This window comes from Arachis stenosperma, chromosome 9 (genome assembly GCF_014773155.1).
Source record: "Arachis stenosperma cultivar V10309 chromosome 9, arast.V10309.gnm1.PFL2, whole genome shotgun sequence".
Taxonomy (NCBI): domain Eukaryota; kingdom Viridiplantae; phylum Streptophyta; class Magnoliopsida; order Fabales; family Fabaceae; genus Arachis; species Arachis stenosperma.
In genome coordinates, this window is record NC_080385.1 from 96,547,136 (window position 1) to 96,573,525 (window position 26,390).

The window sequence follows — 26,390 nt, forward strand, 5'->3', positions numbered from 1 at the left end:
TTCTTGTTTTCTTCTCTTTCATATGAGCAGGAACAAGGAAAAAGGCACTCTTATTGAAATTGATCCCGAACCTGAAAGGACTCTGAAGAGAAAATTAAGAGAAGCTAAATTACAACAATCTAAAGGTAACCTTTCAGAAATATTAGAACAAGAGAAGGAGATGGCAGCCGAACCCAACAACAATAATGCAAGGAGAATGCTTGGTGACTTCACAAAACCAACGTCCAAATTTGATGGAAGAAGCATCTCCATTTCTGCCATTGGAGCCAATAATTCTGAGCTTAAGCCTCAACTAGTTGCTTTAATGCAACAGAACTGCAAGTTTTATGGACTTCCATCTGAAGATCCTTACCAGTTTTTAACTGAGTTCTTGCAGATTTGTGAGACTGTTAAGACGAATGGAGTTGATCCTGAAGTCTACAGACTCATGTTTTTCTCTTTTGCTGTAAGAGACAGAGCTAGAATATGGTTGGATTCACAACCTAAGGATAGCCTGGACTCCTGGGATAAGCTGGTCACGGCCTTCTTGGATAAATTCTTTCCTCCTCAAAAGCTGAGCAAGCTTAGAGTGGATGTTCAGACCTTCAAACAAAAGATGGTGAATCCCTCTATGAAGCTTGGGAAAGATACAAGCAGTTGACCAAAAGGTGTCCATCTGACATGTTTTCAGAATGGACCATATTAGATATATTCTATTATGGTTTATCTGAGTTTTCGAAAATGTCATTGGACCATTCTGCAGGTGGATCCATCCACCTAAAGAAAACACCTGCAGAAGCTCAAGAACTAATTGACATGGTTGCAAATAACCAATTCATGTACACTTCTGAGAGGAATTCCGTGAATAATGGGACACCTCAGAGGAAAGGAGTTCTTGAAATTGATGCTCTGAATACCATATTGGCTCAGAACAAAGTGTTGACTCAGCAAGTCAACATGATCTCTCAAAGTCTGAATGGATGGAAAAATGCATCCAACAGTACTAAAGAGGCAGCTTCTGAAGAAGCTTATGATCCTGAGAACCCTGCAATGGCAGAGGTTAATTATATGGGTGAACATTATGGAAACACCTATAATTCATCATGGAGAAATCATCCAAATTTCTCATGGAAGGATCAACAAAATCCTCAACAAGGCTTTAACAATGGTGGACGCAATAGGCTGAGCAATAGCAAGCCTTTTCCATCATCTTCTCAGCAACAGACAGAGAATTCTGAACAAAACACTTCTAATTTAGCCAATATAGTTTCTGATCTGTCAAAAGCCACTTTTCAGTTTCATGAGTGAAACAAGATCCTCCATCAGAAATCTGGAGGCACAAGTGGGCCAGCTGAGTAAGAAAGTCATTGAAGCTCCTCCTAGTATTCTCCCAAGCAATACAGAAGAGAATCCAAAAGGAGAGTGCAAGGCCATTGATGTGATCAATATGGCCGAATGCACAAGGGAGGAGAAGGACGAAAATCCTAGTGAGGAAGACCTCCTGGGACGTCTCTCAAGCAAAAAGGAGTTTCCTATTAAGGATTCAAAGGAATCTGAGGCTCATATAGAGACCATAGAGATTCCATTAAATCTCCTTCTGCCATTCATGAGCTCTGAAGACTATTCTTCCTCTGAGGAGGATGAAGATGTGACTGGAGAGCAAGTTGCTCAATATTTAGGAGCTATCATGAAGCTGAATGACAAGTTATTTGGTAATGAGACTTGGGAAAGTGAACCTCCCTTGCTCATTAATGAACTAGATACCTGGATTCAGCAAATTTTACCTCAAAAGAGACAAGATCCTGGCAAGTTCTTAATACCTTGTACCATAGGCACCATGACCTTTGAAAAAGCTCTATGTGATCTGGGGTCAGGGATAAATCTTATGCCACTCTCTGTAATGGAGAAGCTGGGGATCATTGAGGTACAACCTGCCTTGTTCTCATTACAATTGGCAGACAAGTCATTGAGACAAGCTTATTGATGTACGGAAAACGATCCGACACAAAACTCACCGGCAAGTGTACCGGGTCGCATCAAGTAATAATAACTCACATGAGTGAGGTCGATCCCACAGGGATTGAAGGATTGAGCAATTTTAGTTTAGTGGTTGAATTAGTCAAGAAAACAAGTGTTGATTGTGTGAAATTATGTTGACAGAAATTAAATTGCATAGAATGTAAAGGGAAGTGGGTGATTTGCAGGAAATTAAAGGGAGCAAAAAGAAAAAGAGCTGAATCTTAAAGTGCAAGTAATGTAAATTGCAGAAACTTAAATAGCAAGAAATGTAAATTGCAGAAACTTAAATGGGTTAGGGATATGGGATTGCAGAAATTAAACAAGAAAAGTAAGCAGAAGAGTAGATGATGGATTCAATTCAACCAGATTTCAGATTAAAAGGAAAAATAAGCTTGATGTATCAATTAAACAAGGAAATTAAAATGGAAATCAATAGATCTCAGGACCCAAGAGACTAGATAGCCAAGTCTAGATCTCACTGCCTTCCTAGATCCAAATCCAAAGAGCAATTGCAAAATTAAAGAAGAGAACAGTGTAGACAAGTAAATCTGAGTTCAATATCCAGAAACTTCAATAAGAAAACAGAAAGATCTCAGGGTGAGATTGAAACAGAATTCCTTCAATTCTCAACACCCAAGACTCAAATAAAGCTTTGCAGGAAAGTAAACAAGAAAACCCAGAGGAAGAGAATTCAATTCTCCTCCCAGAAACTCTCTAAAATGCCAAGTAAGCTCTCCAAAAACTCCTCAGCAAAAATCACAATTCAAAAGCTCCCCTGAAAAACTTAAATTCTAATCGATTTATACACTCTCTTCTAATGATCTTCAAGCCTTGAATTAGGCCTTGGCTTTGATGGAATTGGGTTGATAGTAGCCTCCGTTGATTGCTCTTGGTGTTGGGAAGAAATCCACTTGTGAACCGGGCCATGTAGCTTTCACATTTGAGCCAACGTTTGAGGCAAACAATGACTCAAACGTTGCTTGTGAAAAATTATGCAGCCAAACCCATTTGCTCTCATCGACGTTTGGCTCAACGTTTGAGGTCAAACGTGAGCTCAAACGTGGATCCTTCCAAGCTTCCTTTTTGGCCAACGTTTGGCCTAACGTTTGAGGCAAACGTTGGCGCAAACGTGGCTCAACAATCATCATCAATCAGGGGTCTCTTCCTTGCTAAGATATAGCCAACGTTTGACCTCACGTTTGAGGCAAACGTTGGCGCAAACGTTGCATGCTTCCAGGATGCCATTTTCCTTCATTTTGGCGCCAACATTTGACCTCACGTTTGAGGCAACGTTGGCGCAAACGTTGCCTCCTTCCCCTGCTTCTTTTCTTAGCCAACGTTTGCCTCAACGTTTGAGGTAAACGTTGGCGCAAACGTTGCCTTGGCTTTGGCTTTGCATGTTTTTATGCCTTTGGCAAAGAAAACTTAATAATGCATGCATCATTGGCTTTGTTAATTAATTGTTAATGCATTGGCCAATTTGTTTTAACGGCATTAAAATAAAATGCATGCTTTCATTAGCTTTACTAATTAAATATTTCAAGCATGCATTCATTATGTTTTAATTAATAAAGCCAATTGCATTAACGTTGACAAATCCTTAAATGCATGCTTCATTCGGCCATAGTTAAATGCATGCATGCATAAGCATTAATGCATGTCAGTTCATGATGCCAAGGAACAAATGGTCATGGGCCACGCTTTTTCCTTCCTTAGGCTACGCTTCCCTTGTTTCTTTCTTTTCTTCACCTACAAGTAATCAAAACAACCAATCAAAGTATCACAAAATTCACAAAGCTTAAAATTCATTTAAAAACCAATTAATTTTAGCTTAAACCTCATGATTTTGTGTCAATTAAAGGGTGGTTGATTGAATCCAAGTACACATGAAATTCTACCCAAATGGCTTACTTATGGCTCAAGAAAGTGCATAAAACCTATTGAAAACAAAGGAAAAAGACTAGTGAAACTAGGCTTAGATGACCTGTCATCACAACACCAAACTTAAAACTTGCTTGTCCCCAAGCAAGAAAAGAATTTAAGCTCAAGAGTACTGTCAGAATAGAATATAGTGAAGAATGACAGAATGACATGTAATGCTCTGTGAGTGAAGTGATTAATTGACAGTGGAGTGAACTCTGAATCATATGTTTATGCAAGGGCTTCAGTGTTTATTAGTCCCTACATCTTGGAAGTCTTAGGTCTTAGGAATTTCACCCAAATGATATTGTGGAGATCTCTTTATAGATAATCACCTTGAAGCAGCTTATGATTTCTGTGTTTTGGCCTCGACTCTAAGTGTCATGTCTCAAAGCGGCTTTTTAGATAAGTTTTCAATCAATACTCCTAAACCAGTTGGTTTTAAGGTATTAGGTGTTAAAGCACCCCTGAGGATTTACTTGCTCAAGCCTCTCTCTTTGACACATCTCGACCACAAGCATTTACTAGGATACTAACTCTTTGAGTTTTCTTCTTTTCTGCCTAGTAATTAATGCTCAGAGCCTTGGGCCATAAGGGAGTGCTTTTGCACTTGAGCCTAGCCTTGACTTCTAAGTGTTTTATTTTCAAGCATTTGGCTCGATACATAAACACCACAAGCACTTAGCAAATAAATTGCCATTGGTACTCAGAGCCTTCAGCTTTCTCATTCTTTCCCTTTTTATTTTATTCAAAATTATGTTTTTTTTTTTTTTTTTTTTTTTTTGCTTCTTGGATCAAAAGATGTCTGAGAATCTCCACAATACTTCTTTGAATTCTATTTCCTGCCTATGAGCTCCCATGCAGGTTTTCACAAACATGCAACCTCAATACACCTTCTTACAACCAGAACCACCACTTCCCTTAATCTTTTGCTTACCTCACGATAAATTTTTGATTCCTCAATCCTTCTTTTCAAAGAAATGCTCTCTATTCGTGTTTTTCCAAACCATGGGTGCAAGCAAAATTTTAAGTATATGGTGCTATGATATACCAATCATCTTAGTTATTGACTACAAGGAAATTATACTAAACAGGGATACAATATCACTTTCAATCATAACAATTTTGAATATAAGACAGTCACTTAACAATACAACCTGTTGTTGGAGTTCACTTGCTTCACTCCTTCTCAGCACCATTGTTGATCTTTGCATCCCTCTTTGTCTCTTTGGTTGATGGTGCTTAATCCTTCATTAGATTCAAGTGACTGCCTACAATAAACTTTGAAAGTTGCTTGTTCCCCAAGCACTTGAAAGATGGTCAACAAGCATGAATTATTTGTGGGCTTTTGAACTTATTTTGGTGTGAGAACACCAAACTTAGTACCTTGCCAATAGTTCTTATGCATCAAATTGACCATATGTGGAACTCATTTTCTTTGCTAAAGGCAATAAGACTAAAAACTAAAAAAATAGACATTGGTTAAGTAGTTTCTCTGATTACTTGGAGTTAGCAACCCTTTATGCAGAAGGTGAGAATGTGTTTTTAAATGAGATTTTTGGTGGAACACCAAACTTAGCATTCTTCATTCTCCCTTTGTTTTGGTGTGCAACACCAAACTTAGCTCCTTGCAATATAGATAAAACTACTTAGCCTCTTTATTGAAATAGCTACGGAAAGAAAACTACCTCAGGTTGGGTTGCCTCCCAACAAGCGCTTTTTTATTGTCACTAGCTTGACATCTTGTTCTTTGATCATGGAGGATGAAAATCATAGTGCCTTAGCTTTTCTCCTCTTACTGTGAACTTCCTTCCAGTCTCCTCCATTTTTTGGTGTTCTTCTTCAGAAATTCCAGAGGTAGAGAACTCTCTCCTGGTTTATGCCAGACAACCAAAACAGCAAAGATACACAGAACACTCTGTAGTTTGAGTGCAGTGAGAGTTAGTAGAGACAAAGTCTCAAACAGTTAGTGTGCAAGTTAGAAATAAAAGAAACAGAAAAGAAAAAGTGCTTGATCTAAATCACCACCTCACTTAATCATTGTCAACCTAATCAATCCCCGGCAACGTCGCCAAAAACTTGATGTGCAGAAAACGATCCGACACAAAACTCACCGGCAAGTGTACCGGGTCGCATCAAGTAATAATAACTCACATGAGTGAGGTCCATCCCACAGGGATTGAAGGATTGAGCAATTTTAGTTTAGTGGTTGAATTAGTCAAGCAAACAAGTGTTGATTGTGTGAAATTGTGTTGACAGAAATTAAATTGCATAGAATGTAAAAGGAAGTGGGTGATTTGCAGGAAATTAAAGGGAGCAAAAAGAAAAAGAGCTGAATCTTAAAGTGCAAGTAATGTAAATTGCAGAAACTTAAATAGCAAGAAATATAAATTGCAGAAACTTAAATGGGTTAGGGATATGGGATTGCAGAAATTAAACAAGGAAAGTAAGCAGAAGAGTAGATGATGGATTCAATTCAACCAGATTTCAGATTAAAAGGAAAAATAAGCTTGATGTATCAATTAAACAAGGAAATTAAAATGGAAATCAATAGATCTCAGGACCCAAGAGACTAGATAGCCAAGTCTAGATCTCACTGCCTTCCTAGATCCAAATCCAAAGAGCAATTGCAAAATTAAAGAAGAGAACAGTGTAGACAAGTAAATCTGAGTTCAATATCCAGAAACTTCAATAAGAAAACAGAAAGATCTCAGGGTGAGATTGAAACAGAATTCCTTCAATTCTCAACACCCAAGACTCAAATAAAGCTTTGCAAGAAAGTAAACAAGAAAACCCAGAGGAAGAGAATTCAATTCTCCTCCCAGAAACTCTCTAAAATGCCAAGTAAGCTCTCCAAAAACTCCTCAGCAAAAATCACAATTCAAAAGCTCCCCAGAAAAACTTAAATTCTAATCTATTTATACACTCTCTTCTAATGATCTTCAAGCCTTGAATTGGGCCTTGGCCTTGATGGAATTGGGTTGATAGTAGCCTCCGTTGATTGCTCTTGGTGTTGGGAAGAAATCCACTTGTGAACCGGGCCATGTAGCTTTCACGTTTGAGCCAACGTTTGAGGCAAACGTTGACTCAAACGTTGCTTGTGAAAAATTATGCTGCCAAGTCCATTTGCTGTCATCCACATTTGGCTCAACGTTTGAAGTCAAACGTGAGCTCAAACGTGGATCCTCCCAAGCTTCCTTTTTGGCCAACGTTTGGCCTAACGTTTGAGGCAAACGTTGGCGCAAACGTGGCTCAACAATCATCATCAATCATGGGTCTCTTCCTTGCTAAGATATAGCCAACGTTTGACCTCACGTTTGAGGCAAACGTTGGTGCAAACGTTGCATGCTTCCAGGATGCCATTTTCCTTCATTTTGGCGCCAACGTTTGACCTCACGTTTGAGGCAAACGTTGGCGCAAACGTTGCCTCCCACCCCTGCTTCTTTTCTTAGCCAACGTTTGCCTCAACGTTTGAGGTAAACGTTGGCACAAACTTTGCCTTGGCTTTGGCTTTGCATGTTTTTATGCCTTTGGTAAAGAAAACTTAATAATGCATGCATCATTGGCTTTGTTAATTAATTGTTAATGCATTGGCCAATTTGTTTTAACGGCATTAAAATGAAATGCATGCTTTCATTAGCTTTACTAATTAAATATTTCAAGCATGCATTCATTATGTTTTAATTAATAAAGCCAATTGCATTAACGTTGAAAAATCATTAAATGCATGCTTTCATTCGGCCATAGTTAAATGCATGCATGCATAAGCATTAATGCATGTCAGTTCATGATGCCAAGGAACAAATGGTCATGGGCCACGCTTTTTCCTTCCTTAGGCTACGCTTCCCTTGTTTCTTTCTTTTCTTCACCTACAAGTAATCAAAACAACCAATCAAAGTATCACAAAATTCACAAAGCTTAAAATTCATTTAAAAACCAATTAATTTTAGCTTAAACCTCATGATTTTGTGTCAATTAAAGGGTGGTTGATTGAATCCAAGTACACATGAAATTCTACCCAAATGGCTTACTTATGGCTCAAGAAAGTGCATAAAACCTATTGAAAACAAAGGAAAAAGACTAGTGAAACTAGGCTAAGATGACCTGTCATCACTTATGGAATAGTAGAGGACATGTTAGTAAAGGTTGAAGGCCTTTACATCCCTACTGATTTCATAATCTTAGACACTAAAAAGGAAGAGGATGAATGCATCATCCTTGGAAGACCTTTCCTAGCTACAACAGGAGCTGTGATAGATTTCAACAGAGGTGAATTAGTCCTTCAATTGAATGGGGACTACTTTGTGTTTAAGGCACATGGCCATCCCTCTGTGACAAAAGAGAGTGAGCACAAAGAGCTTCTCTCAGTTCAGAGTCAAGAAGAGCCCCCACAGTCAAACTCTAAGTTTGGTGTTGGGAGGCCACAACCAAACACTAAGTTTGGTGTTAAGACCACATATCCAAACTCTAAGTTTGGTGTTGGGACTATACAACATTGACCTGATCACCTTGTGGCTCCATGAGAGCCCACTGTCAAGCTATTGACATTAAAGAAGCACTTGTTGGGAGGCAACCCAATTTTATTTATCTAATTTTTATTTTATTTTATTTTATTGTTATTTTGTGTTTTATTAGGTACATAATCATGTGGACTCATGAAAAAAAATATAAAAATTAAAAACAGAATAAAAAACAGCAGAAGAAAAATCACACCCTAGAGGAAGGACAGACTGGCGTTCAACGCCAGTAAGGAGCATCTGGCTGGCGTTCAACGCCAGAATAGAGCATGAATCTGGCACTGAATGCCAGAAACAAGCAACATTCTGGTGTTTGAATGCCAGGAATGTGCCTTGAGAAAAGCTGGCACTGAACGCCAGTAACAAGCATGGAACTGGCGTTCAACGCCAGAAACATGCTACATATGGGCGTTGAACGCCCAGAACATGCTTCATATGGGCGTTGAACGCCCAGAACATGCTTCACATGGGCATTGAACGCCCAGAACGTGCATCACCTCGGCGTTTAAACGCCAGAATGGTATGCAAAGGAATTTTACATGCATATTTGGTGCAGGGATGTAATTCCTTGACACCTCAGGATCTGTGGACCCCACAAGATCACCTCAGAATCTGTGGACCCCACAGGATCACCTTAGGATCTGTGGACCCCACAAGATCACCTTAGGATCTGTGGACCCCACAGGATCCCCACCTACCTTGCCCTCTCTCTCTCCATTCATGGTCATCCCTTCTGTTTTCCATTCACCACTCACATCCATCCACTCTTCCCCATACACCCCACCTACCTTCAAAATTCAAAATCTCTTTCCCACCCAATCCCACCCATATAGCCGAATACACACATCCCTCCATCTCCTCCATATCTTCTTCTTATTCTTTATCTTTTCTTTCTTCTCTTGCTCGAGGGCGAGCAATTTTCTAAGTTTGGTGTGGTAAAAGTATAGCTTTTTGTTTTTCCATAACCATTGATGGCACCTAAGGCCAGAGAAACATCAAAAAAAAAAAGAGAAAGAGAAGAGAAAAGGGAAGACAAAAGCTTCCACCTCTGAGTCATGGGAGATGGAAAGACTCATCTAAAGGGTTTATAGCTCAGTGGTAGAACATTTGACTGCAAATCAAGAGATCCCTAAGATACCTCAGGGGATACATGTTCCTCCACATAATCATTGGAAGCAACTAAGGATAGGAACACCAAAATTACTAGGGATCATCCAACAGAAGCAAGGAAGAGACATAAAGGAGCTCAAAGAGCACCATTGGTTCTTCAAGAAGGCGCCACCCTCACTAAGGTGGACTCATTCCTTGTTCTTATTTCTCTGTTTTTCGATTTTTATGCTTCATGTTTATCTATGTTTTGTGTTTCTACTTCATGATCATTAGTGTTTAGTAACTATGTCTTAAAGTTATGAATAATTCCATAAATCCTTCACCTCTCTTAAATGAAAAATGTTCCTAATTCAAAAGAACAAGAAGTACATGAATTTTGAAATTATCCTTGAGTTTAGTTTAATTATAATGATGTGGTGACAATACTCTTTGTTTTCTGAATGAATGCTTAAACAGTGCATATTTTTTATATTGTTGTTTATGAATGTTAAAATTATTGGCTCTTGAAAGAATGATGAACAAAGAGAAATATTATTGATGATCTGAAAAATCATAAAATTGATTCTTGAAGCAAGAAAAAGCAGTGAAAAAGCAAAAAGCTTGCGAAAAAAAAAGGTGGCGAAAAAAATTTATAGAAAGAAAAAAGAAAAAGCAAGCAGAAAAAGCCAATGGCCCTTAAAACCAAAAGGCAAGGGTAAAAAGGATCCAAGGCTTTGAGCATCAATGGATAGGAGGGCCCAAGGAAATAAAATCCAGGCCTAAGCGGCTAATTCAAGCTGTCCCTAACCATGTGCTTGTGGCATGCAGGTCCAAGTGAAAAGCTTGAGACTAAGTGGTTAAAGTCGTGATCCAAAGCAAAAGAGTGTGCTTAAGAGCTCTGGACACCTCTAACTGGGGACTCTAGCAAGGCTGAGTCACAATCTGAAAAGGTTCACCCAGTCATGTGTCTGTGGCATTTATGTATCCGGTGGTAATACTGGAAAACAAAGTGCTTAGGGCCATGGCCAAGACTCATAAGTAGCTGTGTTCAAGAATCAACATACTTAACTTGGAAAGTCAATAACACTATCTGAAATTCTAAGTTCCTAGAGAAGCCAATCATTCTGAACTTCAAAGGAAAAAGTGAGATGCCAAAACTGTTCAGAAGCAAAAAGTTACAAGTCCCGCTCATCTAATTAGAATTAATATTCATTGATATTTTGGAATTTATAGTATATTCTCTTCTTTTTTATCCTATTTGATTTTCAGTTGCTTGGGGACAAGCAACAATTTAAGTTTGGTGTTGTGATGAGCGGATAATTTATACGCTTTTCAGCATTATTTTTAGGTAGTTTTTAGTAAGTTCAAGCTACTTTTAGGGATGTTTTCATTAGTTTTTATGTTAAATTCACATTTCCGGACTTTGCTATGAGTTTGTGTATTTTTCTGTGATTTCAGATAATTTCTGGCTGAAATTGAGGGACTTGAGTAAAACTCTGAAAAAGGCTGACAAAAGGACTGCTGATGTTGTTGGAATCTGACCTCCCTGCACTCAAAATAGATTTTCTAGAGCTACAGAACTTTAAATGGCGCGCTCTCAACGGCGTTGGAAAGTAGACATCCAGAGCTTTCCAGCAATATATAATAGTCCATACTTTATTCGGGAATTGATGACGTAAAGTGGCGCTCAACGCCAAGTACTTGCTGCTGTCTGGAGTAAAACGCCAGAAACACGTCACGACCCGGAGTTGAACGCCCAAAACACGTTATAACTTGGCGTTCAACTCCAAGAGAAGCCTCAGCTCGTGGATAGATCAAGCTCAGCCCAAACACACACCAAGTGGGCCCCGGAAGTGGATTTATGCATCAATTACTTACTCATGTAAACCTTAGTAGCTAGTTTAGTATAAATAGAACATTTTACTATTGTATTCAGTGTCTTTTGACCACGTTTCATCTTTGGTCTCAGTTTTGTTTTATTCTTCATCTTAGGGGGCCATTGATCACGTTTTGGGGGCTGGCCATTCGGCCATGCCTGAACCTTTCACTTTTGTATTTTCAACGGTGGAGTTTCTACACACCATAGATTAAGGGTGTGGAGCTCTGCTGTACCTCAAGTTTCAATACAATTACTATTATTTTCTATTCAATTCTCCTTATTCTTATTCCAAGATATACATTACACTTCAACTTGATGAATGTGATGATCCGTGATACTCATCATCATTCTCACCTATGAACGCGCGTGACTGACAACCACTTCCGTTCTACCTTAGACCGGGCGCATATCTCTTAGATTCCCCAACAGAATCTTCGTGGTATAAGCTAGATAGATGGCGGCATTCATGGGAATCCGAAAAGTCTAACCTTGTCTGTGGTATTCCGAGTAGGATTCTGGGATTGAATGACTATGACGAGCTTCAAACTCCTGAAGGCTGGGCGTTAGTGACAGACGCAAAAGAATCAAGGGATTCTATTCCAACCTGATTGAGAACCGACAGATGATTAGCCGTGCTGTGACAGAGCATAGGACCATTTTTACTGAGAGGATGGGATGTAGCCATTGACAACGGTGATGCCCTACATACAGCTTGCCATGGAAAGGAGTAAGAAGGATTGGATGAATGTAATAAGAAAGTAGAGATTCGAGAGGAGCACAGCATCTACAAATGCCTATCTGAAATTCCCACCATGGAATTATATGAGTAACTATTTACTATTTTATTTTCTGTTTATTATTTATTTTCGAACTTATCCATAATCAATTATTATCTACCTGACTGGGATTTACAAGATGACCATAGCTTGCTTCATACCAACAATCTCTGTGGGATCGACCCTTACTCACGTAAGGTTTATTACTTGGACGACCCAGTACACTTGCTGGTTAGTTGAACGGAGTTGTGTCCACACATAGTTGTGAACCATGGTATTGGCATCATGTTTTTTTGGCGCCATTACCTGGGAAAGAAAGAGCAATGAATTTTACATAAACATATGAATCACAATTTCGTCCACCAAATGCCGCCATCAATTCTAGCTTATACCACGAAGATTCCGATTAAGGGATCCAAGAGATATCCACTCAATCTAAGGTAGAAGGGAGGTGGTTGTTAGGCACACGTTCATAGGTGAGAATGATGATGAGTGTCACGGATCATCACATTCATCAAGTTGAGGAACAAGTGATATCTTAGAACAAGAACAAGCTAAATTGAATAGAAGAACAATAGTAATTGCATTAATACTTGAGGTATAGCAGAGCTCCACACCTTAATCTATAGTGTGTAGAAACTCCACCGTTGAAAATACATAATAACAAGGTCTAGGCATGGCCGAATGACCAGCCTCCCAATGATCTAAGAACTAGGCATCCAAAGATGATCCTAAGATCGAAAAATGATCAAAAGATTAGATTACAATAGTAAAAGGTCCTATTTGTAGAGAACTAGTAGCCTAGGGTTTACAAAGATGAGTAAATGACATAAAAATGCACTTCCGGGCCCACTTGGTGTGTGCTTGGGCTGAGCATTGAAGCTTTCATGTGTAGAGACTTTTCTTGGAGTTAAACGCCAGCTTTTGTGCCAGTTTGGGCGTTTAACTCCCATTCTTGTGCCAGTTCCGGCGTTTAACGCCGGGCAGTTTTGAGCTGATTTGAAACGCCGGTTTGGGCCATCAAATCTCGGGCAAAGTATGGACTATTATATATTGCTAGAAAGCCCAAGATGTCTACTTTCCAACGCAATTAAGAGCGCGCCAATTGAGCTTCTGTAGCTCTAGAAAATCCGCTTCGAGTGCAGGGAGGTCAGAATCCAACAGCATCTGTAGTCCTTTTTAGCCTCTGAATCAGATTTTTGCTCAGGTCCCTCAATTTCAGCCAGAAAATACCTGAAATCACAGAAAAACACACAAACTCATAGTAAAGTCCAGAAAAGTGAATTTTAACTAAAAACTAATAAAAATATAACAAAAACTAACTAAAACATACTAAAAACATACTAAAAACAATGCCAAAATGCGTATAAATTATCCGCTCATCACAACACCAAACTTAAATTGTTGCTTGTCCCCAAGCAACTGAAAATCAAATAAGATAAAAAGAAGAGAATATGCAATGAATTCCAAAAATATCTATGAAGATCAGTATTAATTAGATGAGCGGGGCTTTTAGCTTTTTGCCTCTGAATAGTTTTGGCATCTCACTCTATCCTTTGAAATTCAGAATGATTGGCTTCTATAGGAACTCAGAATCCAGATAGTGTTATTGATTCTCCTAGTTAAGTATGATGATTCTTGAACACAGCTACTTTATGAGTCTTGGCCGTGGCCCAAAGCACTCTGTCTTCCAGTATTACCACCAGATACATACATGCCACAGACACATAATTGGGTGAACCTTTTCAGATTGTGACTCAGCTTTGCTAGAGTCCCCAATTAGATGTGTCCAGGGTTCTTAAGCACACTCTTTTTGCCTTGGATCACAACTTCATTATTTTTTTCCTTTTTTCTTTTTTTTTTCATTTTCTCTTTTCTCTCTTTTTTTTGAATATTCACTGCTTTTTCTTGCTTCAAGAACTATTTTTATGATTTTTCAGATCCTCAGTAACATGTCTCCTTTTTCATCATTCTTTCAAGAGCCAACATTCATGAACAACAAATTCAAAAAACATATGCACTGTTTAAGCATACATTTAGAAAACAAAAGCATTGCCACCACATCAAAATAATTAGTCTGTTATAAAATTCAGAATTCATGCAATTCTTCTCTTTTTCAATTAAGAACATTTTTTTATTTAAGAAAGGTGATGGATTCATAGGACATTCATAACTTTAAGGCATAGACGCTAAGACACTAATGATCATAAGACACAAACATAGATAAACATAAGCATGAAAATTCGAAAAACAAGGAAATAAAGAACAAGGAAATTAAAGAACGGGTCCACTTTAGTGATGGCGGCTTGTTCTTCCTCTTGAAGATCTTATGGAGTGCTTCAGCTCCTCAATGTCTCTTCCTTGCCTTTTTTGTTCCTCTTTCATGATTCTTTGATATTCTCTAATTTCATGGAGGAGGATGGAATGTTCTTGGTGCTCCACCCTTAGTTGTCCCATGTTGGAACTCAATTCTCCTAGGGAGGTGTTGATTTGCTCCGAATAGTTTTGTGGAGGAAAGTGCATCCCTTGAGGCATCTCAGGAATTTCATGATGAGTGGGATCTCTTGTTTGCTCCATCCTTTTCTTAGTGATGGGCTTGTCCTCATCAATGAGGATGTCTCCCTCTATGTCAACTCCAACCGAATAACAGAGGTGACAAATGAGATGAGGGAAAGCTAACCTTGCTAAGGTAGAAGACTTGTCCGCCACCTTATAAAGTTCTTGGGATATGACCTCATGAACTTCTACTTCCTCTCCAATCATGATGCTATGAAGCATGATAGCCCGGTCTATAGTAACTTCGGACCGGTTGCTAGTGGGAATGGTTGAGCGTTGGATAAACTCCAACCATCCCCTAGCCACGGGCTTGAGGTCATGCCTTCTCAGTTGAACTGGCTTCCCTCTTGAATCTCTCTTCCATTGAGCGCCCTCTTCACAAATGTCTATGAGGACTTGGTCCAACCTTTGATCAAAGTTGACCCTTCTAGTGTAAGGGTGTTCATCTCCTTGCATCATGGGCAAGTTGAATGCCAACCTTACATTTTGCGGACTAAAATCTAAGTATTTCCCCCGAACCATTGTAAGCCAATTCTTTGGGTCCGGGTTCACACTTTGATCATGATTCTTGGTGATCCATGCATTGGCATAGAACTCTTGAACCATTAAGATTCCGACTTGTTGAATGGGGTTGGTAAGAACTTCCCAACCTCTTCTTTGAATATCATGTCGGATCTCCAGATATTCACTCTTTTTGAGTTTGAAAGGGACCTCGGGGATCACCTTCTTCATGGCCACAACTTCATAGAAGTGGTCTTGATGCACCCTTGAGATGAATCTCTCCATCTCCCATGACTCAGAGGTGGAAGCTTTTGCCTTCCCTTTCCTCTTTCTAGAGGTTTCTCCAGCCTTGGATGCCATAAATGGTTATGGAAAAACAAAAAGCAATGGTTTTACGACACCAAACTTAAAAGTTTGCTCGTCCTCGAGCAAAAGAAAAAAGAAGAGAGTAGAAGAAGAAGAAATAGAGGAGATGGAGATGGCTTTGTGGTTCAGCCAAAGGGGGAGAAGTAGTGTTTAGGTTGTGTGAAAATGAAGGAGTAAAGATGGGTTTATATAGGGGTGGAGAGAGGGGTAGGGTTCGGCCATTATGGGTGAGTTTGAGAGGGAAAGTGGTTTGAATTTGAATGGTGAGGTAGGTGGGGTTTTATGAAGGATGGATGTGAGTGGTGAAGAGAATAGTGGGTTTTTATAGGTAAGGGGGTTTTTGGGGAAGAGTGGTTGAGGTGATTGGTGAATGGATGAAGAAGAAGAGAGAGGGTGGTGGGGTAGGTGGGGATCCTGTGGGGTCCACAGATCCTGAGGTGTCAAGGAAAATTCATCCCTGCACCAAGTGGCGAGCAAAAGTGCTCTTTATGCCAATTCTGGCGTTAAACGCCGGGCTGGTGCCCATTTCTGGCGTTTAACGCCAGCTTCCTGCCCTTTCCTGGTGTTTAACGCCAGTCTGGTGCCCCTTTCTGGCGTTAAACGCCCAGAATGGTGCCAGACTGGGCGTTAAACGCCCATTTGCTGCCCTTACTGGCGTTTAAACGCCAGCAATGTCTTCCTCTAGGCTGTGCTATTTTTCTTTCTATTTTTCATTTTGTTTTTGCTTTTTCAATTGATTTTTTGATTTCCCATGATCATCAACCTACAGAAAACATGAAATAACAAAGGAAAATAGATTAAATATAACATTGGGTTGCCTCCCAACAAGCGCTTCTTTAATGTCAGTAGCTTGACAGAGGGCTCTCATGGAGCCTCACAGATACTCAGAGCAACGTTGGAACCTTCCAACACCAAACTTAGAGTTTGAATGTGGGGGTTCAACACCAAACTTAGAATTTGGTTATGGCCTCCCAACACCAAACTTAGAGTTTGACTGTGGGGGCTCTGTTTGACTCTGTTTTGAGAGAAGCTCTTCATGCTTCCTCTCCATGGTGACAGAGGGATATCCTTGAGCCTTAAACACAAAGGATTCTTTATTCACTTGAATGATCAATTCTCCTCTGTCCACATCAATCACAGCCTTTGCTGTGGCTAGGAAGGGTCTGCCAAGGATGATAGATTCATCCATGCACTTTCCATTCTCTAGGACCATGAAATCAGCAGGGATGTAATGGTCTTCAATCTTTACCAGAACATCCTCTACAAGTCCATAAGCTTGTTTTCTTGAATTGTTTGCCATCTCTAGTGAGATTCTTGTAGCTTGCACCTCAAAGATCCCTAGCTTCTCCATTACAGAGAGAGGCATGATGTTTATGCTTGACCCTAGGTCACACAGAGCCTTCTTAAAGGTCAAGGTGCCTATGGTACAGGGTATTGAAAACTTCCCAGGATCTTGTCTCTTTTGAGGTAGTTTCTGCCTAGTCAAGTCATCCAGTTCTTTGGTGAGCAAAGGGGGTTCATCCTCCCAAGTCTCATTACCAAATAACTTGTCATTTAGCTTCATGATTGCTCCAAGGTACTTAGCAACTTGCTCTTCAGTGACATATTCATCCTCTTCAGAGGAAGAATACTCATCAGAGCTCATGAATGGCAGAAGTAAATCCAATGGAATCTCTATGGTCTCAGTGTGAGCCTCAGATTCCCATGGTTCCTCATTAGGGAACTCATTGGAGGCCAGTGGACGTCCATCGAGGTCTTCCTCAGTGGCGCTCACTGCCTCTTTCTCCTCTCCAAATTCGGCCATGTTGATGACCTTGCACTCTCCTTTTAGATTCTCTTCTGTATTGCTTGGAAGAGTACTAGGGGGAGTTCAGTAACTTTCTTACTCAGCTGACCCACTTGTGCCTCCAAGTTCCTAATGGAGGACCTTGTTTCAGTCATGAAACTTTGAGTGGTTTTGATTAGATTAGAGACCATGGTTGCTAAGTCAGAGTCGCTTTGCTTAGAATTCTCTGTCTGTTGCTGAGAAGATGATGGAAAAGGCTTGCCATTGCTAAACCTGTTTCTTCCACCATTATTGTTGTTGAAACCTTGTTGAGGTCTCTGTTGATCCTTCCATGAGAGATTTGGATGATTTCTCCATGAAGGATTATAGGTGTTTCCATAGGGTTCTCCCATGTAATTCACCTCTTCCATTGAAGGGTTCTCAGGATCATAAGCTTCTTCTTCAGATGAAGCGTCCTTAGTACTGCCTGGTGTAGCTTGCATTCCAGATAGACTTTGAGAGATCATATTGACTTGCTGAGTCAATATTTTGTTCTGAGCCAATATGGCATTTAGAGTATCAATCTCAAGAACTCCTTTCTTCTGATTCGTCCCATTGTTCACAGGATTCCTTTCAGAAGTGTACATGAATTGATTATTTGAAACCATTTCAATGAGTTCTTGAGCTTCTGCAGGCGTCTTCTTCAGATGAAGAGATCCTCCAGCAGAGCTGTCCAATGACATCTTGGACAGTTCAGACAGACCATCATAGAAGATACCTATGATGCTCCATTCAGAAAGCATGTCAGAAGGACACTTTCTGATCAATTGTTTGTATCTTTCCCAAGCTTCATAGAGGGACTCACCTTCCTTCTATCTGAAGGTTTAGACTTCCACTCTAAGCTTACTCAATTTTTGAGGTGGAAAGAACTTTGCCAAGAAGGCATTGACTAGCTTTTCCCAAGAGCTCAGGCTTTCTTTAGGTTGTGAGTCCAACCATATCCTAGCTCTGTCTCTTACAGCAAAAGGGAATAGCATAAGTCTGTAGACCTCAGGGTCTACCCCATTGGTCTTGACAGTGTCACAGATTTGTAAGAATTCAGCTAAAAACTGATGAGGATTTTCCAATGGAAGTCCATGGAACTTGCAATTCTGTTGCATTAGAGAAACTAATTGAGGCTTAAGCTCAAAGTTGTTTGCTCCAATGGCAGGGATAGAGATGCTTCTCCCATAGAAGTCGGGAGTAGGTGCAGTAAAGTCACCCAGCACCTTCCTTGCATTGTTAGCATTGTTGTTGTTTTCGGCCGCCATGGGTTCTTCTTCTTTGAAGATTTCTGTTAGGTCCTCTACAGAGAGTTGTGCCTTAGCTTCTCTTAGCTTTTGCTTCAAGGTCCTTTCAGGTTCAGGGTCAGCCTCAACAAGAATGCTTTTGTCTTTGCTCCTACTCATATAAAAGAGAAGAGAACAAGAAAATATGGAATCCTCTATGTCATAGTATAGAGATTCCATGAGGTGTCAGAGGAAAAGAAAAATAGAAGGAGAGGTAGAAGAATTCGAACTTATCAAAAGAGATGGAGTTCGAATTGTTCATTGAGGATTAGTCCATAAATAGAAGGATGAGAGAAGAGGGGAAGTAATTTTTGAAAATAAGTAACAGATTTTAAAATCATTTTGAAAAAATACTGATTGATTTTCGAAAACTAAGAGTGGAAAAGAAATCAAGTGATTTTTGAAAAAGATTTTGAAATTAGAAATTAAAAAGATATGATTAAAAAAAACTATTTAAAAAGATTTGATTCTGAAAATTAATGACTTGGCTAACAAGAAAAGATATGATTCAAACATTTAAACCTTTCTCAACAGAAAAGGCAACATACTTGAAATGTTGAATCAAATCATTAATTGATTGCAAGTATTTTTGAAAATGGAAAGAAATTAATTTTGAAAACATATGATTGAGAAGATTTGATTTGAAAAAGATTTGATTTTGAAAACTTTTGAAAACTTGAAAAAATTTGAATTAAAAAACAGAATCTTCCCTCTTTTGCCATCCTGGCGTTAAACGCCCAAAACTCACCCCTTTTGGGCGTTAAACGCCCAGCCATGCACCCTGGCTGGCGTTTAAACGCCAGTTTTCCTTCTTCACTGGGCGTTTCGAACGCCCAGCTTTTTCTGTGTAATTCCTCTGCTGTATGTTCTGAATATTCAATTCTCTATATTATTGACTTGAAAAGACACAAATTAAAAATATTTTTGAATTTTTAATGATGAGGAATAATCAAAATGCAACTAAAATCAAATAGCAATGCATGCAAGACACCAAACTTAGAAGTTTGTATACTATTGACACTAACAAAATGAGAATGCATATGAGAAACAATAAAACACTCAAGACAAGAGAATTTAAAGATCAAAACAAGAAAATCATCAAGAACAACTTGAAGATCAATGAAGACACATGAATGAATGCAAGAAGAATAGAAACATGCAATTGACACCAAACTTAAAATGAGACACTAGACTTAACAAGAAACATAAAAAATATTTTTGGTTTTTATGATTTTGTAATTTTTTTTATTTTTCGAAAATTAAGTGGAAAAGAAAATAAAGATATCAAAATTCTTAATGAGAATTCCAGGAATCATGCAATGCTAGTCTAAAGCTTCAGTCTAAAGGAATTAGACATGGCTAGCCAAGCTTCAGCAGGACATTGCATTCAAGAGCTAAATTGATGAGGATCAATCAGCTTTGGTGATGATAAGAACATCACCTTGAAACACTTGAATTCATTCTTAAGAACTCTGAAGAAAAATACCTAATCTAAGCAACAAGATGAACCGTCAGTTGTCCAAACTCGACAATCCCCGGCAACGGCGCCAAAAACTTAGTGTACGAAATTGTGATTCATTCTTTTCACAACACAAACAGTCCCCGGTAATGGCTCCAAAAACTTGGTGCTCAATACCATGGTCTAAACATAATTTCACAACTTCGCACAACTAACCAGCAAGTGCACTGGGTCGTCCAAGTAATAAACCTTACGCGAGTAAGGGTCGATCCCACGGAGATTGTTGGTATGAAGCAAGCTATGGTCACCTTGTAAATCTTAGTCAGGCAGATTCAAATGGTTATGGATGATATATGAATAAAACATAAAATAAGGATAGAGATACTTATGTACTTCATTGGTGAGAATTTCAGATACGCGTATGGAGATGCTTTGTCCCTTCCGTCTCTCTGCTTTCCTACTGTCTTCATCCAATCCTTCTTACTCCTTTCCATGGCAAGCTGTATGTTGGGCATCACCGTTGTCAGTGGCTACAATCCCGTCCTCTCAGTGAAAATGTTCAACGCACCCTGTCACGGCACGGCTAATCATCTGTCGGTTCTCAATCAGGTTGGAATAGAATCCATTGATTCTTTTGCGTCTGTCACCAACGCCCAGCCTTCAGGAGTTTAAAGCTTGTCACAGTTATTCAATCATTGAATCCTACTCAGAATACCACAGACAAGGTTTAGACCTTCCGGATTCTCTTGAATGCTGCCAACAATTCTAGCTTATACCACGAAGATTCCGATTAAGGGATCCAAGAGATATCCACTCAATCTAAGGTAGAACGGAGGTGGTTGTCAGGCACACATTCATAGGTGAGAATGATGATGAGTGTCACGGATCATCACATTCATCAAGTTAAGGAACAAGTGATATCTTAGAACAAGAACAAGCTGAATTGAATAGAAGAACAATAGTAATTGCATTAATACTCGAGGTACAGCAGAGCTCCACACCTTAATCTATGGTGTGTAGAAACTCCACCGTTGAAAATACAAAAGAACAAGGTCTAGGCATGGCCAAATGGCCAGCCTCCCAATGATCTAAAAACTAGGCGTCCAAGGATGATCCTATGATCGAAAAATGATCAAAAGATTAGATTACAATAGTAAAAGGTCCTATTTGTAGAGAACTAGTAGCCTAGGGTTTACAAAGATGAGTAAATGACATAAAAATGCACTTCCGGGCCCACTTGGTGTGTGCTTGGGCTGAGCATTGAAGCTTTCATGTGTAGAGACTTTTCTTGGAGTTAAACGCCAGCTTTTGTGCCAGTTTGGGCGTTTAACTCCCATTCTTGTGCCAGTTCCGGCGTTTAACGCCGGACAGTTTTGAGCTGATTTGGAACACCGATTTGGGCCATCAAATCTCGAGCAAAGTATAGACTATTATATATTGCTGGAAAGCCCAGGATGTCTACTTTCCAACGCAGTTGAGAGCGCGCCAATTGAGCTTCTGTAGCTCCAGAAAATCCACTTCGAGTGCAGGGAGGTCAGAATCCTATAGCATCTGCAGTCCTTTTCAGCCTCTGAATCAGATTTTTGCTCAGGTGCCTCAATTTCAGCCAGAAAATACCTGAAATCACAGAAAAACACACAAACTCATAGTAAAGTCCAGAAAAGTGAATTTTAACTAAAAACTAATAAAAATATAACAAAAACTAACTAAAAGATACTAAAAATATACTAAAAATAATGCCAAAAAGCGTATAAATTATCCGCTCATCAGTATGAAATTATATTTTTATTATTTTAAATATTATAATAAGTGATTGTGTGTATATTTCTAGTTCTTATTAATATGTATAGTTTTAATTTGATACATCTAAACCAATTTGGATTGGTTAAGTGATCACTTAGTCATCCGCTTAAGTAAGTATTGGGGTTCGAATTCTGTGTGGTATGTATAGCAACTCATTGCCGGCCAATTGCAGACTTTAAAATAGAATTCAAATTCATGACGAATTAGTGCTTAACTTGTTGGGTAGGGGAATCGAATTCCCTAGCCTCCCAAGACCAATGGGTCCCATAGAATCTCCACTACCCCACCTTCTTTTCTCTCTTACTTTTACTCTTCTCCACACACTCTTCCCTATAAACCTTCAAGCAATCACATCCATATCTCTTTACAAAACAATCATCACTCCTACCAACACCTACCCACTTCAAATTCAAAATTTTCCACCCAATTCCCACCCATTCATTCGAACCCTACCCTATCCTGCCCCTATAAATAACCCCTCATACCACCTCTCCAACACACACTTCATACACTAAAGCCTCACTTGGTCGAATTCTCCTTTCCCCCTTTTCTCTACTACCACTTCTGTTCTTCCTCTACTCTTTTCTTCATATTTTGCTCGAGGACGAGCAAAGCTTTTAAGTTTGGTGTTGGAAAAGCTTTGCTTTTTTCTCTCTATTCATACTTATGGCACCCAAAGTCGAAGAGTCCTCTAGAAAGAGGAAAGAAAAAGTTGTTGCTTCCACCTCCGAGGCTCCGAACCTTGGGAGACGGAGAGATTCGTCACCAAAGCTCATCAAGACCACTTCTATGACGTAGTGACAAAGAAAATGGTGATTCCTGAAATCCTTTTTAGGCTAAAAAAGAATGAGTACCCGAAGATCTGAAGAGAAATCTAGAGGAGAGCTTGGGAAGTCCTAACCAATGCTATCCTAGAAGTTGAAATCTTGATGGTGCAAGAGTTCTACACTAATGCATGGGTCACTAAAAACCATGAAACTAGTGTGAACCCACATCCCAAAAATTGGAGCACCATGGTCCGAGGGCGACCCTTGAATTTCAGCCCAGAAAGTGTGAGGTTGGCACTCTATTTGCCAATGATGCAACGAGACCCACATCCTTACACTAGAATAATCAATTTTGATCAAAGGCTGGACCAAGTCCTTTCAGACATTTGAGTGAAAGGAGCTCAGTAGAAGAGGGATGCTCAAGGCAAGCCTGTCCAACTAAGAAGGCTTGACCTCAAGTCTGTAGCTAAAGGATGGTTGGAATTCATCCAATGCTCTATCATCCCTACTAGCAATCGGTCAGAAGTGACCATTGATAGAGCCACCATGATTCATTACATCATGATTGGAAGTGAGGTGGAGGTACATGAGGTAATACCTTAAGAGTTGTGCAAGAAAGCTGAAAAGCCTTCCACCTTAGCAAGGTTGGCTTTTCCCTACCTTATCTGTCACCTATGAAATTTAGTTGGAATTATCATAGAAGGAGACATCCCCATTGAGGAGAACAAGCCCATCACTAAAAGAAGGATGGAGCAAACAAGAGAGCCTACACATGCACCTCAACAAGAGCGTGAGGAGCTGCCTCAACAAGAAATCTCTGAGATGCCTTGAAGAGCGAAATTCTTGCGCGATCTAAAATTTTCACAAATAAATTCCTTGTTGTAAGTATAGCTTCTAGATCGACAAGAATTCCTGTCTTACAAAAATTTTGGTTGTCACAAGTAACAAACCCAATAAAATTTATAAACCAAAGTATTCAAACCTCGGGTTGTCTTCTCAAGGAATTGCAGGAAAGTGTGTTTTACTACTGGTTATGGAAAATAGTGTTTTCGGATTTTGAAAAGGTTTTGAACAAGAGAAATGAATTGCAGAAATTAATAAATTAATAACTAAGAAATCTCTTGGCAAGGTATGAAAACTGGAAGTCCTATCCTAGTTATCCTTATCAATGGTGATGAGAATTATATTTTTGCTACCACTAAGTCAACCTCTAACTATGAAGGTCAGTTAAGTGGACAAATTAATTTAACACCTAAAGTCCTAGTCAACTCGTCAAGAAAAGACTAGAGTTATAGGAATCTAAATTAATCAGCAAAGATAACAATTATCAATCACGAAGAGTTTGAAAACTCAGGAGTTACCAATTAATCAACCAAAATCAAAAGGGAAAAATCTAAATTATTTATATAATAAATAGAAGAAAGCAATCATGGGTCTGAAATACCTCAAATTATATTAAATGAAGATATAAATTCTAACATGGACAAGTTTCATAAATTAGATTGAAAAGAGAAATAAAAGGAACATTGAACCTGTAATTGAAGAAGATGAAAATATTCCTAAGTCCTTTAAGAGGAGTCCTAATCCTAATCCTAAGAGAGAAGAGAGAACCTCTCTCTCTCTAAAAACTACATCTAAATCCTAAAACTATGTATGAATGTATGTTGTGTGTTGTATCCAGTCTCTAGTGTATATTGATGAATGCATGGATTCCTCCATTTATAGCCCTTTAATTTGTGCTCTTTAGGCTTGGATCTGGACCAAAAAGGGCCTAGAAGTCGCTGGGGCCGACTTCTGCAAATTCTACAGATTGCACACGTCACGCGTCCGCGTGGGTCACGCGGTCGCGTCATCCGAAGTTTTGCTCTTCCACGCGGTCGCGTCAGTCATGCATCCGCGTTAGTTGTGTTTCGCAGGTCATGCGTTCGTATCATCCATGCACTCGCGTCGATTCTCTTTTGAGCTAAGCACGCGTTCGCGTCGTCCATGCGGACGCGTCGCTGCCAGTCTCTCCAAAAACTTCAATTTGTACTTTCCTTCCATTTCTGTATGTTTTCTTTCCATCCTTTAAGTCATTTCTGCTCTAAAAAACTTGAAAGTACTCAACACACAAATCACGGCATCGAATGGTAATAAAAGATAATTAAATTTGATTATTTTAAAGCATAGAAAACATGTTTTCTCATATGTCATTTCCTAAGGAAGGAATTGTAAAACCATGAAAATTCATATGAATAAGTAGGTGAAGAGTTGATAAAATCATTCAATTTAAGCACAAGATATATCATAAAATAGTGGTTTATCAACCTCCTCATACTTAAACAATAGCATGTCCTCATGCTAAATCCAAGAGAAAAGAGTAAAGGCAAAATGGTGGAATCATATGCAATGCAATCTATTCTAAATGCAACTACCTAAATGAGTCATGCAATTCTAGTTATTATTCACCTATGTATAAAGCATACATGTAGTTAAATTAATTCATATCTTCAAAGAATCATGTATGTATAATTAGGGCCAAACCATATTAAAGCACAATTACAATTGAGTTGAGTTTAGATAGTTCACAACTTGCAAGACAATTAATAATTAAACATGGACATATGAGAATGAGCTATTGAACCCTCACTGGATTGTGTGTTTACTCTCTAGTCACTCAGTGTTTGGGGTTAATCACTCTCCTCTTTTCTAGTCATACTTTCTAAAACTTTGTTTTTCCTCTAATCAATCAACAATTATTGAATATAGACAAACAAAAATCATGAGGTCTTTTCCTAGGTTGTAATGGGGCTGAGGTAAGGGTAAGGATGTATATATAAGGCTAAGTGAGCTAACAAGGTGAATCCTTGACTAGTCTAAGATCTCACCTAACATATACATATATAATTTCATAATTCTTCACCTAGCTACCCAAATCTTTCCATTTTTGTGTTACATGCTCATGCATATTATTTTTGACTTTTGTCCCATGTGCATTAATTTTTTTTTGTAATTGCATTCGGGATCATTTTTGTATTTCCTTATTTAAATACTAAAATTTTTTTTTCATGCACATGGTAATTTAATTATTCTGATTTCACATAAGCATGCTTCCCAAATTTTTTGAAACATCTTGTTTAGTGTAAATCCCTACTTTTTTTTCTATCATCCCATATTCCCATAAAGTTTCCCCACACTTAAATTATACACAATATCTATCTTAAGCTAACCAAGGATTCAACTTGGGATTTTTAAATTGTTTTTCTACTTAAGGCTCGTAATGTGGTTATAAAATGAAGGGGGATTAAAAAGCTCAAGGGGGCTAACAAGGATGGCATAAAAGGTAGGTTTATTTGGGACAAGTGGGCACAAATACAAATAATGGCCTCAATCATCTCTTGGTATGCATCTATATTCTATAATTGGACATATAGATTAAAACAAAATAAAGATTGCAAGCATAGAAAAGAAGTGCAAAACACACAGGAATGAAATTTATGGTTCGATGTAACCATACAATTAAGCTCAAAACTCACGGGCTGTGTGTTCTTAAGATCATAAATCACATATCAGTTATGTATGTCATGCAAGTAGAAATTAAGAGTTTCCATTCAACTCAATGTAAATCTTTAAGGTGCCCCTTAAAATCTTAGTGTTTCTCCTTGAAGAAATATTGTTAACTAACTA

General features: G+C 38.9%; 1 non-coding gene across 1 annotated transcript; it reads left to right on the top strand.

Moving 5' to 3' along the window:
* Positions 1–18,164: 18,164 nt before the first annotated feature.
* Positions 18,165–18,272, top strand: LOC130953444 (small nucleolar RNA R71). Its single transcript, XR_009075613.1, has one exon. It is a non-coding gene; the product is annotated as a small nucleolar RNA R71 (small nucleolar RNA).
* The last annotated feature ends 8,118 nt before the right edge of the window (positions 18,273–26,390 follow it).